At 47.9% G+C, this 12,568-nt stretch overlaps 1 protein-coding gene across 1 annotated transcript in view; it reads left to right on the top strand.

The window, feature by feature from the left end:
• Nucleotides 1-12,568, top strand: part of REC114 (REC114 meiotic recombination protein) — a 173,625-nt gene that overhangs the window by 12,228 nt on the left and 148,829 nt on the right. The gene's annotated exons all lie outside the window — the stretch shown is intronic.

The following is a 12,568-nucleotide window of genomic DNA, read 5'->3' on the forward strand; positions in this document are numbered from 1 at the left end:
TGTCCTTGAGGGATGACTCCTCATTCTCCCAGACCACCCCTGCCCCGTGGTCAGGAAGTGACATGGTTGCTCCCTACGGCTTCTCCCAGACCACTGGGACCTCTACCACCCATAAAACGCCTCTACCCACCTGCTCCTCTGAGGCTCCCACACCCAGCACCCTCAGGGCTGTCACCCAGGGATCATCGCCACCTGGCTTCCTCACCACCTAAGTCCTGGAGAGGACTGCGCTTGAACCTTGGCCCTGACTCTGGGTTTTCAGAGCCCTTCTTCTCAATTTCAGCTACCCACTCCACAGCCAACACCTAACGCTGCTCCACCTTCTACAACCTGAAAGTCAGGCTCCCCAGTCCGACCTCAGCCTCGTCTCCTTCCACCCTCTCTGGGTCTCCCCTTTACACCCGCTCTTTGAGGGTAGAGCAAGCTCTGTCCACCCACCTCCTGCCTCAGTCCCTTCCCTCCCCAGCTTAGACTCCGAGATCCATCACCTCAACCTTCACCTCCAGTGTCCTCTGCTCCCTTGTTCCAGCCCCATGATCCTTTTGGTTTATCAACCTGGAAACTCCAGCCCTGGATCAATGCAACCACCAACCCTCTCTGAGGTTCATGGGCTATAACAGCCCTGCTGAGGCAATCAGGGAAAAATCACAGAGCCGCCCAGATTTGCTCTTCCTCAACTTCATCATCTAGTGTGCCTCGGTGCTGCCTGCCCAGCAACCCCATTGTAGTTTCCTATCTACCTTGTCTTCATCCTGTCCATCAGTTACCACTTCTCCCCAGTGTCCAACCTCTTCCTGCAGGATCCTTCCCATCCACATTTCAACCTGATCAAATCTTTTCTCTCCCAAAAAGGTCCTCCTTGAACCCCACTGTCCCTTTCTGTCCTTCCCATCACATCTAATCTTCTTAAAAGGGTGGGCTTCACATGCCTTCCTTTCTCAACGGCCACTCATTCTTTAGCCCACAGAAACCAGGCTTTGCTACCCATTGTGTCTTCAGCAAGACCAAATCCACCTTGCATTCCTGTCCCTACATGGCCCCTGAGCATCATGTGATGCTACTGACCACCTCCCCTCCCCCCATTCTCCTCCCTTGACTTCAGGAATACATACGCTTCTGATTTTCTTTCTGTATCCCTGGCCAGTCCTCAGTTTCCCTTACGTGAGGAGGAAGGTTTCCTCTGCTGGCTCTTCACCTGTTGGCATTATTCCTGACTCTGTTGCGAGCCCTTTCTTTTCTCATGTGATCTCTCTCCCTGGACACTCTCACCAAGGACCTTGGCTTCACTTTCCCATCCTTGCCTTCAGCCCAGACCGCTCTTCTGGACTCCAGACCTGTTTGATCAATGGCCTCTTGGATGTCTTACAAGCACCTCCCCCTCCACATGCTCTTCTCCAAAGACCCCCTGTTCTTCCCACTCAGTGAATGATACCAACATCCCTCTGGTGGCTAAAGCCAGAAACCTGGGCATCATTCCTGACATCTTCTTCCACCCCCTCACCTCCCACATCCAATCAATTCAAAAGTCTTGCTATTTCTCCTTCATAAATCTCTCTCAAATGTGTCTACTTCTTACCATGCCCACTGACACAACTCTAAATTATTTCTTGCCTAGGCTATGACAGCAGCCTCCTAACTGACCTACCTGCCTCGAGCCTTGTGTAGCTAGAATCCATAACATCCATGATGTTACCAGAGTGGTTTTCCAAAATGTAAAACTGGCCATGTCTGCTGAAGACTCTTCAGTGACTTCCACTGGACTTAGAATAAAACCCAAACTCTCTAACCTGGCAAGTAAGCTGCCTTGCAGCCTGCCTGACAGTAATTCCCCAGCCTTCCCTCCCATCAGTACCCTCCTTACCCTGGCACTCTACACCCCTGTACTTTCATTGGCTTTCTCTTATGGTGATGGGGACACTCTTGAGCTGGTGATTATGGAGATGTCAGTTGTTGACAATTATGGTGATGACTTTAAAACACTGCCCACCACATTTCAAAGGCAGTCCTTGGAGGCAGACCCCATCCCACAGTGCTCCCTTACTCCTGTCTCCTGTTTGTTTACGTGTGCCCGTCTCAGAACCATCTCCCTTAGGGTTGTTTTAGGACTCTCTGGTCAGGCCCAGGCTATCATCCTATACTGACTCTTGGATATCAGCCTGAACCTATATCCAATGTCCATCTTTTTCTAGCCTTGAGTTGGGCCCAGCATGTTGGTGAAGGAGCAACAATGGCAATGAAGGTAGAGGAACAAGGGAATAAACATAAAGATGCTGCTACCATCAGCACTTGGTGGGGGGATAGACAAGGTCAGCCACAGTACTGTGGAAAAGGGGCTCCATTCAGTTGGTGCCCCAAGCCCTCTCTTTGCTGTGACTCTGTCTGTGATCAGCCAGTGGGGTGCTTTGTCCTTCTCAGAGGCTTCACTCTGTAGCACTGACCTGACACCCACTGTCCATGTACGTCCAAGACTGACCCCCATCATGGGGCACTTACTTGGTTTGCCAGGCTGGGGATCTGATACTCCTTGTATGGACAATACCCCCCCAATATTAGCATTTATTTGCATCTATAAATATGCATGGAGGCTATTTTCCTTAAATGGGGAAGGTGGTTGGGGGCTAGGAAGAAAACAGATGAGCAGTCTGGAGGATGATGAAAAGGCATCTGCCCCTGTGTCGGTCTGAGTAATAGTCCCCAAAGATAATCACATCCTAATCCCTGGAACCTGTGAATGTTACCTTATGTGACAAAAGACAGTTGGCAGATGTGATTGTTTTGGATTATCTGCATAGGCCCTCAAGGCAATCATTAGTGTCCTTATAAGAGGGAGGCAGAGGGGGATCTGACACAGAACAAAAAGACAGCGTGACCCCTGAAGCATGATGCTATGCTGCTGGCTTTGAAGATGGAGAAAGGCGCCAAGAGCCAAGAAACACAGTACAACACTAGAAGGTGGAAAAGGCAAGGATTCTCCCCTAGAGCCTCTGGAGGGAGTGCAGCCTGCCAGCATTTTGATTTCAGCCCAGTGAAACTGATTTCAGGCTTCTGGCCACCAGAGGTATGAGAGAATAAAAGTGTATCATTTTAAGCCAGCAGGTTTGTGGCCATTTGTCACAGCAGCAATAGGACAGCCACGCTGTCCTTTTTCCTCTTCCCTCTCTGTCCCCGCCCCCCCTTCCCCACCCCCCTTCCTCTTGAGTTGGATTAATCCCCTTGGTGTTAGCAGGGAGGCCGGATAGAAGGTGGTAGAGGAGGCATCCTCCTCACCTCTACCTGGGGCTCAGTGCCCTCTGGTTCCAGGGAATGGTGGCTTTGGGAACATTAGAAGGGAGGTGCCTCCTCAGAGCAGTAGTCACACGCAGGTCACTGTTGGAATGGCTTTGCTGGCAGCCGGCACTGAACTAGGACAGGAGAGGAAGAATTCCGGAGAAGCCATATGGGGATTGTGGCTGACGGGGTGATGCCTCAGCATATGTGGGCTCCCTTTTTGGAACTCCCAGAAATACTTGTGGAAGAGGAGGAAGAGGGCAGAGGTCCTGTAGGTGCTGGAAGAGAAACAGCAGGAACTTTGGGTGATGGATGTTAATGGAACTTTATTTATAGTCCCAGACTGGGAGGGTTTGATAACATTTGTGCTCTTTTGCTCTTCCAGCTGACTACACCCTCCCTGCCTTTATACAAGGTGGCTGATTAAGCAAATAATGACTACAAACCCTTTTCATCCCCTCTCCCCCTTTCCGTTTAGTTTTCATCTTTTCTTTTTTCTTCTTTTTAATTTCTTTATTATTTTTGGCTGCATTGGGTCTTCGTTGCTGCGTGCGGGCTTTCTCTAGTTGCAGTGAGCGGGCTTCTCATTGTGGTGGCCTCTCCCACTGCGGAGCACGGGCTCCAGGCGCACAGGCTTCAGTAGTTGTGGCTCGCGGGCTTCAGCAGTTGTGGCGCACAGGCTTAGCTGCCCCACGGCATGTGGGATCCTCCCAGACCAGGGCTCGAACCCGTGTCCCCTGCATTGGCAGGCGGACTCCCAACCACTGCACCACCAGGGAAGCCCAGTTTTTATCTTTTCTTTATAGTGATGAAGGAGCACTTTCTATATTGGGGAGAATATTCCCTTTTCTATCATTTATTGCTACAAATATTCATTCCCCCTCACCTCGTTTGTTATTTAACTTCTGTTATGGAGTGTTTGCCAGGCAGAAATTTTCAGTTTTATGTATTGAAGCATATCAGACTTTGCTTTTATGATCTCTGACCTAGATAACATACTTAAAGAGCTCTTTCCCACCTCAAGAAATATTCACTTACATTTGCTTGTCCATAAATACATTTTCATAAATGTATATAATCCATCTTCCCTCATTAATTAGCAATGTCTCTTTTCTCATTTACTACATTTCTATATACATTTCTGAATTCTATATCTGTTCCATGATTTCCTTTCCTTTTGCCATTCTAGTATCACTCCTTGCCCCACACCCCCAAATTACTGCAATGTACTATCTTTTTTTTTTCTGTTATCTTTTTTAAAAAACAGATAAAGGAGTCTCTCTCCTCTACTGCTCATCTCTTTTAGAATTCTCTTAGCTATTTCTTTCACCAGATTAACTGTAAAATTATTTGATCATGTTAAAAATCATGCTGGTACTTTGATTAGGATTGTGCTGAATTTATAAATTAATTTAGGGGGAATATATATCTTTATATCAGGGCAAGAGGAAGGTCTGTCTCTATTTAAATCTTCTTTTGTGTCTGAGGAGAATCTTGCCACGGTTTCAGCCCTCATTTTTGTTTCTTTCTGTTCATTTCTGTCAAGTTCGGAGAGGGTAGTTTTGTAAACCTGCATTTAAGCCACCATGATTCCCAGAAGTCTTTAGATTTGCACTGAATTGAGGGTTAAGACAGGGATGATGAGCTAAAGCTGTGGGTGTGGGTGAAATTCAGAAGGACAGTAAATGCTAAATGAGAGGAACAGAAGCTTGCAAAGCTCCAGCATTTATGGAGAAAGTGAATGCAGTGGATGTGGATGAGGGCAAGCACAACAGAAAAGAGGAGTGAGAAACCAGTGGAGAGGGGTCAAGTAAGCCAGAGGAGGAGGAAAGTTCAAGAATGGCATAGTCAGTAGAGGCCAGTGTTGCTGGCAGTTTGTGGAGAATGGCTGTGATGGAGCCGTGGGCTGTGTTGGTTGTAGCTGGTTACTGGTAAGGTGACCATATCACTTAGTGTTTAAACTGGGACACTTGGAGAAGAGTTTGGGACAACAGGGATAAACCAGGATTATTCCTGGTAAACTGGGATACATGGTGACCCTGATTAGTGTTGACCCCTGAGAAAGTGACCTCAGTGGATGATGGCTGAGGTGCCCAAGTTGTGTGGGTTTGAAGAGTCAAGACAGTAACAGTAGATTCTCACTTCTTCTCTTTAGGAGTTTGGGTAATAACCTATGTGGGAAAAGAATCTGAAAAAGAATGAATATATGTATACCTATAACTGAATCACTTTGCTGTACACCTGAGACTAACACAACATTGTAAATCAACGATACTCCAATAAAATAAAATAAAATAATTTGGCCAGAAAAGTAAGGAGAGAGTTGGGTCATAGCTGCAGGGAAATAAAGGTTGGAGAAGGGTTTATTTGCTTGTTGGTTTTGTAGTCTTGAGGAATTTGTCTGTTTGGGGAGGAAAAGAACTTAGTAAGGAGGGAGAGATTGAAGATGTATGATACAGACAGGATAAATAATAAAGAGAGGATGTATAGGAGGGGAAGGAAGCAGTAGCAACAGCCTATGCAAGACATGAGTTTAGCTTGGAAGAGAAGGAAGGATAGTTCTGTTATGAGAGGCAAATAAACGAATGCATGACAAACGGGCAAAAAGTTGAAGTGCAGAGAGGAAACTTGAGGAAACTCATTTAACTTCTCAAGAACGGTTGCTGAGAAGGAGGTGGGCAAATCCATATAGGGCAAAAAGCCTCCAAAAGGAAAGGATTGGAAACACTTCACCCCTTCCCTTGGGGCTCAACATGGTCAGACCCTCTCTGATATATAAGGATGGCTCTGAATGAGGTCCACTGGTGGCGGGAACTGACAGATTGTCCAAGCTCAGTGCCAGGCACTAAGTTGGCAGGTTTCTGGCTGGTGTGTAGATGGGGCTGGAAGCTTCTCCCATCCTAGGCACTTTGGAACATTGGGGGTCTTCCTCCATTGGAGAATTACCTTAGAAAACTCTTAGAAATCTGAACCAGTGAGAACATCACTGCGTTGGTGGACAAAGACACTGAGACTACATAGGACCAGATTCTACAGGGACGTGTTGTGGGTAGCAAGAGAAGCCACAGCTAACTAGAGGCTCCAGCGCTCTTGTCACCTGGCCTTGGATGAACCGCCCTTTTGAGGAAGTCCTTGATGAGCTTGAGCAATTCAGTGTGGAGGACGAACCCAAGAGAGAGATACTGTATTTCTTGTTACTTCAGATGGTCTTAAGTGGTTAATTTAAAATACTTACAATGGGGAAAGGGCTCTATACTTCCACTGTAGGGGGCACAGGTTCGATCCCTGGTCAGGGAACTAAGATCCTGCAGGCCCCATGGTGCAGCTAAAAGAAAAAAAATACTTATGAAATATTTATCTAATTTATACCCCAACTTAATAAAGCAGGTTCATGTAACAGAATGGTATACAGCCATTCAAAATGATATTGGAAAATAAAATTAATTTGATGAAATGAAAAAGTATTCAGGATGAATTAATTGAAAAACTAGTATAAACCCAACAATCTGATTTTTGAAAAGAGTATGGAATATGTCTACATAAGGACAGATATAAGACTGTAGGAATATATACCAGTTAGCAGTGGCTGTTTCTGGGTGGTGCAATGTGGAATCAAGGGTGATTTTTCTTTTTACTTACCTTTATTTTCTAAATTTTCTATGATGTGTTTGTATTGCCTTTTTTTTTTTTTTTTTTTTGGTAAGTTGAATAACACTTGTTTTGTAAAAGGATTGCCAAGCAGCCATAGGACCCCAACCTGAGCCTAAGTGAGGAATCTGTTGAGGGGCTAGTGGATGCGGTTGGGTATACTCTCTCCAGCTGCCCTCAGCAGCTTCTCTTTCCAAAGGGGAAACAACAACCTGGCCAAATTTAACAACGCACCTAACCCAGTGCTGCTAGGTGTCGCCCATGGGACACGTCGGGAGGAGCTGCCCTACATTCCCCATTTGGGGCTCCACAGACAGCCCGCCACCCTTGAGCCGGCATCTTCAATCCGGATGACATAAATGGAAGTTTCCCCTCCTCTTCACCCTGCAGGCAAACTATTCTGAGCCCATTTGTACCCAAGACCAAAGGGAGAGAGGAGGTTTTAGGAAGGCTGAAATATCCAAGGGATTCTTGGAAGGAATAGACTGCTGTTTGCTGTGGCTGTGACTCTGGTTATGTGAATGCTGTGTTTGCCACATTGTACGAAGCTATGGTTGTACCAACAGACTGTGGACAGAAGAGCAAGGACACTGTCAGATAGTTTCCATGGCTATGTGGGGGAAAGACACACTGCCAGACCAGAACCCAGCACTCAGGGGGAAGGCCCTTTTAGTTCTAGCCAGAGTCCTTGGTGAGTCCTATTTAGCATTCAACCTTGAGCGGGATGGCGAACACGCTCATCCTGCCTTAGGTTGTTGGTCCGTCCTCCACGCATCAGTGCGTCTGACTCAGGAAAATCCTTTGGGCAGTTCCTGGGCTCAGAGGCTTTGCTCCGGGTCAGACCCATTGGAGAGGAACCTAATGATGCTTCCTAGCTACATCTGGCTGGTATGTGTAGTTGATGGATATGAGTGGTTCTCCATTGGGCCATGTGGAAAGGTCTGGAGGTTACCTGGACCTCTGCTCTTTCCAGACTTCTGAGCTTTGAATCCCTGAATCAGATGTCACCACCTGCCCCATGGGAAGCCTGTGAGGCAGCCAGACCTCTGCTCAGTGCAACAGGGCTATCTCTCCGAAGAAGAGCACCTTTGCTCAACAACAGAAGTAGTGAAATGGGCAGGTGATGAGGGAGGGCCCTTGCCTGACCCACCTCCATGCCCATATGAAATTCTATGCCATCTTTGGTACCTACCAGCTCTCTCTGAGCTTCCCACAAAGACAGTGAAGGAAATACACGATTCATCCCTGACTCATGACAGGCATTCCATAAATATTTGTTGAATGAAATGAGAGTGGGAGTGAAGTAATCAATTACCTAATTTTGTGGGCACAGAGTCCTCACATGGACAGTTGAGGAGATGGACTCTTTTTAGAATGGGGAGGGTAGATAAAAATACCTATGGTTCTTGGCCATGAGTAAAAAAGAAAGGCTAACATGCCAAGGTTTATGACTGAGATTCAAAACTTTCATGTATTAATCGTCTTTATGTATTAATCATGACACTTTACAAAATCTTCCTTTGGCACAAGAACCGTAGATTTTCAAGTCCAATCAAGTCCAAGTCTCAGATAAGAAAACTGAGGTCCAGAAAGAGAAGGGAGTGTCCAAAGCCACCAGGCTGATGGAGTGAAAGCATGATTCAGGTCTCTTGGCTCCCACCCTGCAGGGCTCTTCTCACCCTCCATGCCTGTGTGATTGGGGTCTTCTGCTCTGGGCAGGGAGGGGAAAGGCAGCTTCTCTTATAAATAAATATTGGTTGGGCATGTACTAAATGCTGCGTGCCTACTATGTGTCAAGCAAGTTGCTAGATGCTGGTGATATAATGGTAGTTAGATTGTGCCATGACAAGAGAAGAGACGGGCAGTTATGAGGAAGGCGCACCTGGCTAGGGAAGCACAGATTTGGGGTGATGGGTTGGGTAGGGGGAGCTTAGGGTGGGGAGCAGATACCCTGTTAGATAGAGTCTCTTTAGGGGCATACCCCCAGCATTCCTGTGCTGCTCTATCTCTTGCTTTTCTGAGAATGCCTGGCTCCAGGAGCCCAGGCATCCAGATAAGAGTCACAGCTCAGAGTCTAAGGGGACAGATAAGCAGGGCAGTCTGCTCAGATAGAGGGGGCTCAGGCAGGGGTGTCAGGCTCCAGAGGGAGGCCCTGGGAAGGAAAGGACCCACTGTCCTGTTTGAGGGGATGTGGTGGGGGAGGTGTGGACCCCACAGCAGAGGCCTGAGCTCCAGGACCCTCTCAGCAGGCCCTCCCACCCCCAGGCAGTCAAACTGGGTTCTGCTCTTCAACCCTGAATCCGTCTTGTTTTGAAGCCAAAGCTTCTCTAGGAGGTCCTAGATGTCTCCTCATCTCCCTTCTCTCCCTTTTCACCTCCATCCTCCCATTGCTGCCTCTCCATCTCACTAAGAACTCACCCCTCCTGCCTCATCAGCTCACCCTGAGCCATTCCTTCCACACTTCATTTGGATAGCTCCTGAAACTCAGTCTCTTCTGGGAAACGAAAGTTTGGAGACAGAGGTAGAGATGGAGAAAGAGGAACATCCATGATCCTCCTCCTCCCCTTCCTAGCCCTAGCAGGAGGGCTAACCAAGATAGGGGCCTCTGTGTCAGTCAGGGGCCCCGCAGGACAGAGAAGACATATTCACACTAGGTCATGGAGGAGAGGTTAATAAAGATTTATAGGGGACTTCCCTGGTGGTCCAGTGGTAAAGAATCCGCCTTCCAATGCAGGGGAAGTGGGTTCTATCCCTGGTCAGGAAACTAGGTTCCCACAAGCCATGGGGAAGCTAAGCCCACACGCCACAACTACTGAGCTTGCGCGCCTCAACTAGAGAGCCCGCGTGCCACAAACTACAGAGCCCACATGCCCTGGAGCCTGCGCGCCACAACTACAGACTCCACGTGCCCTGGAGCCTGTGTGCCACAACTAGAGAAGAGAAAAAACCTGCACTCCACAACTAGAGAGAAGCCCATGTGCCGCAAGGAAAGATCCTACATGCTTCGACGAAGATCCCACCTGCCACAACTAAGACCCGACGCAGCTAAAAAATTATAAATTAAAAAATAAAATAAAATAAATATTTAAAAGGAGTATTTATAAAGGGAAACCAACAAGGGACAGTGCAGCAGCCCACTGAGAAACAGCGGGAAGTGGCTTCCACCCTGGGCCTGAAGGAACAAATGGAAGGAGCAGTTACTGAAACCTGGAGTGAGGACCTCTCCAAAGAGGGCCACCTGACAGAAGCTATGGCCTCTCATAGAGGGACAGAGCCCACCCACAGTGGCCTGGCAGGGAGGGTGCCATGGAACAATACCCCAACCTGCCCTCAGGCCTTCTATGGTGTCTTCCAATGACCAAATCCAACCAGAGCCCAGAGGGCAAGGAAATCCACTGATGCAGTCCAAAAGGTCAGCTTCTCAAGCATTCCACAGTAGGGTGGAAAAGTGCAGAGAGTGGGTCTGGAGGGGCACATTGAAGCTATCCAGTTCGTCTGACTATGTGCAGGGCACCGTGCTAAACTGTCATGTGGGTCATCTCATTTAATGACCATGACAACCGTATGAGGCATGCATTATTATTATCCCCACTTTAGAGAGAAGGAATCTGAAGATCAAAGAAGTTAAGGAACTTACCCTGATCCTCAGCTAGTAAATGGTAGAGTACAGATTTGAACCAAGGTAGCCTGACTCCTGGATTGTGGTTCTGTCTATGTCTTTGTTCAGAATCTGTTTGTTTAAACCAGTGCTGTCTGACAGAATTTTCTGCAGTGATGGGAATATTCTATATCCATACTACCCAGTACAGTAGCCACTAGCCATACATGGCTATTGAGCTTGTGAGATGTGGCCTGTGTGACTGAGTGAGAACCTGAGTTTTAAATTTCATTTAACTTTAATTCATTTTAACTTAAATACCCTGTTGGACCACACAGGTCTAGACCTTACTCTGTGGATCTTTGGCTGTTGGACTCTGGAGGGAAGAAATGCTGTCCATGTCACTCTGCCACTCGCAAAACTTTGGGGAGAATGGATCGATTGTCAAAGTCATGGCACTGCAGGTTGGGGTAGACATGGACTGAGAAATCATGCGGGGGTGTTCAGCTGCCCTCCCCCATCTCAGGCTGAAGAAGCTCATCAGATACATCCCTCCACCTTCCCCTGGGCAGGAACAGTCTTGGAGGTAGGAGAACTGTGGGTCAATAAGATACTGGGGGGCAGGGTCCTAAGGGAAATGGGACAAAGACATTTGGTCACCTTCCCTAGTTAGACTTGCTGGCTAAAATAATCATCTGTGGTAAATCTGTTACTCTGAGATTTTATTACTACTGCCACTTGGCCTGGGGCAGGCCCCTGAGCACTTTTCATGCTTCTTGATCAGGAATTCTTAACTGGGCAACTGGGGTCCATGCATTGCTCCAGGGGAGTCTCCAAATCCCCTGAAATTGTGTGCAAAACATCACATACTTGCACATGTATCTTTGTTCCCTGCATCTGTGATACATAAAAAGGTGCAGAACCCCTCATCCAGGTCTTTGGAGGAAGAATTGCCTCCTGCTGGCCTGCCCCCTCTCTTGAGGCCCTCCCCCACTCCTCTGGGTTTCTTCCACTCCCGTGGTTCTGCTGGCAGCCTGTCCCCAGAGCCAGCTGGGGCCATGTGCCTCTCTGCTCACCTGGACACAGCACTGTGCCTCTATCGACTGTCCTATTTAGGAGCTGCTGAACTGACTGCAGAAACCGGGTCTGCATCTGCCCCCTCCAGAGGTGGCCAGGCTTTGAGGTGGGGTGTGGGCAATAGTCCTCTGAATCTCTGGGCTTGCAGGAAGAAGCATGAGTCCTAAAGTCAAGAAAGACTTGCTCTTCACCCTGGATCTGTGCCGCCTTGACAAGTTGATGAACCTCCCTGAATCTCTGTTTCCTCATCTATAAAATGGGGGGAATAATGCCTCCCTATAGGGGTGTTGTGAGGATTCGCTGAGGTAATGGTTATAAAGCGCCAGGCACTCAATAAATGTTAGCTGTTATCTGGCACAACTGGATCCAGAAATTTTCTCTACAGTGTCCCTGGCAGGAGGTTGTCCTGCTCTGCCTGGAGAGCTGCCATGTCCTGAGGCAGCCCAGCCCCCATTTGCACAGTTCTGACTGTGAGAAAGTCCTTACATCAGTCAGGAACTCTTTGAGTTGAAGTGACAGAAATTCAACTCAAATGGCTCACCAAAAAAGGGAATTATTGGCCCAAGAAATTGGGAAGGGCAGGAATGGAGGTGACCTCAAGGGCTCTAGAGATCCAAACAATGTTATCAGGACTTTCCTTCTCTCCCTCTGTAGCTCTTGGCTCTGTTTTTCTATGTGACTGGGGAGAGGGCAATCAACACCTCTCAGCATATATCATCACATCTTAGTGAACCAGAAGAGAGCTTCTTTCTCCCAGTAACCACATATAAATTCCCAGGGGAGGATTAAGACAGGCCAGCCTTGGGTCACATGCCCATCCTGAGCCAATCACTGGGAGCAGGGCCATGGACAATCATGATTGGCCAGGCTTTGTCACATGACCAGAGGATGGGCGACAGTGTACTTTGAAGGTAGCCATGTTGGAACCATGCGGAGTGTGGGAGGGTAGGATCTGCAAAGGGAAGAATGCTGTTTCTA

The sequence above is a fragment of the Kogia breviceps genome, chromosome 3 (assembly GCF_026419965.1).
Source record: "Kogia breviceps isolate mKogBre1 chromosome 3, mKogBre1 haplotype 1, whole genome shotgun sequence".
Classification (NCBI taxonomy): Eukaryota; Metazoa; Chordata; class Mammalia; order Artiodactyla; family Physeteridae; genus Kogia; species Kogia breviceps.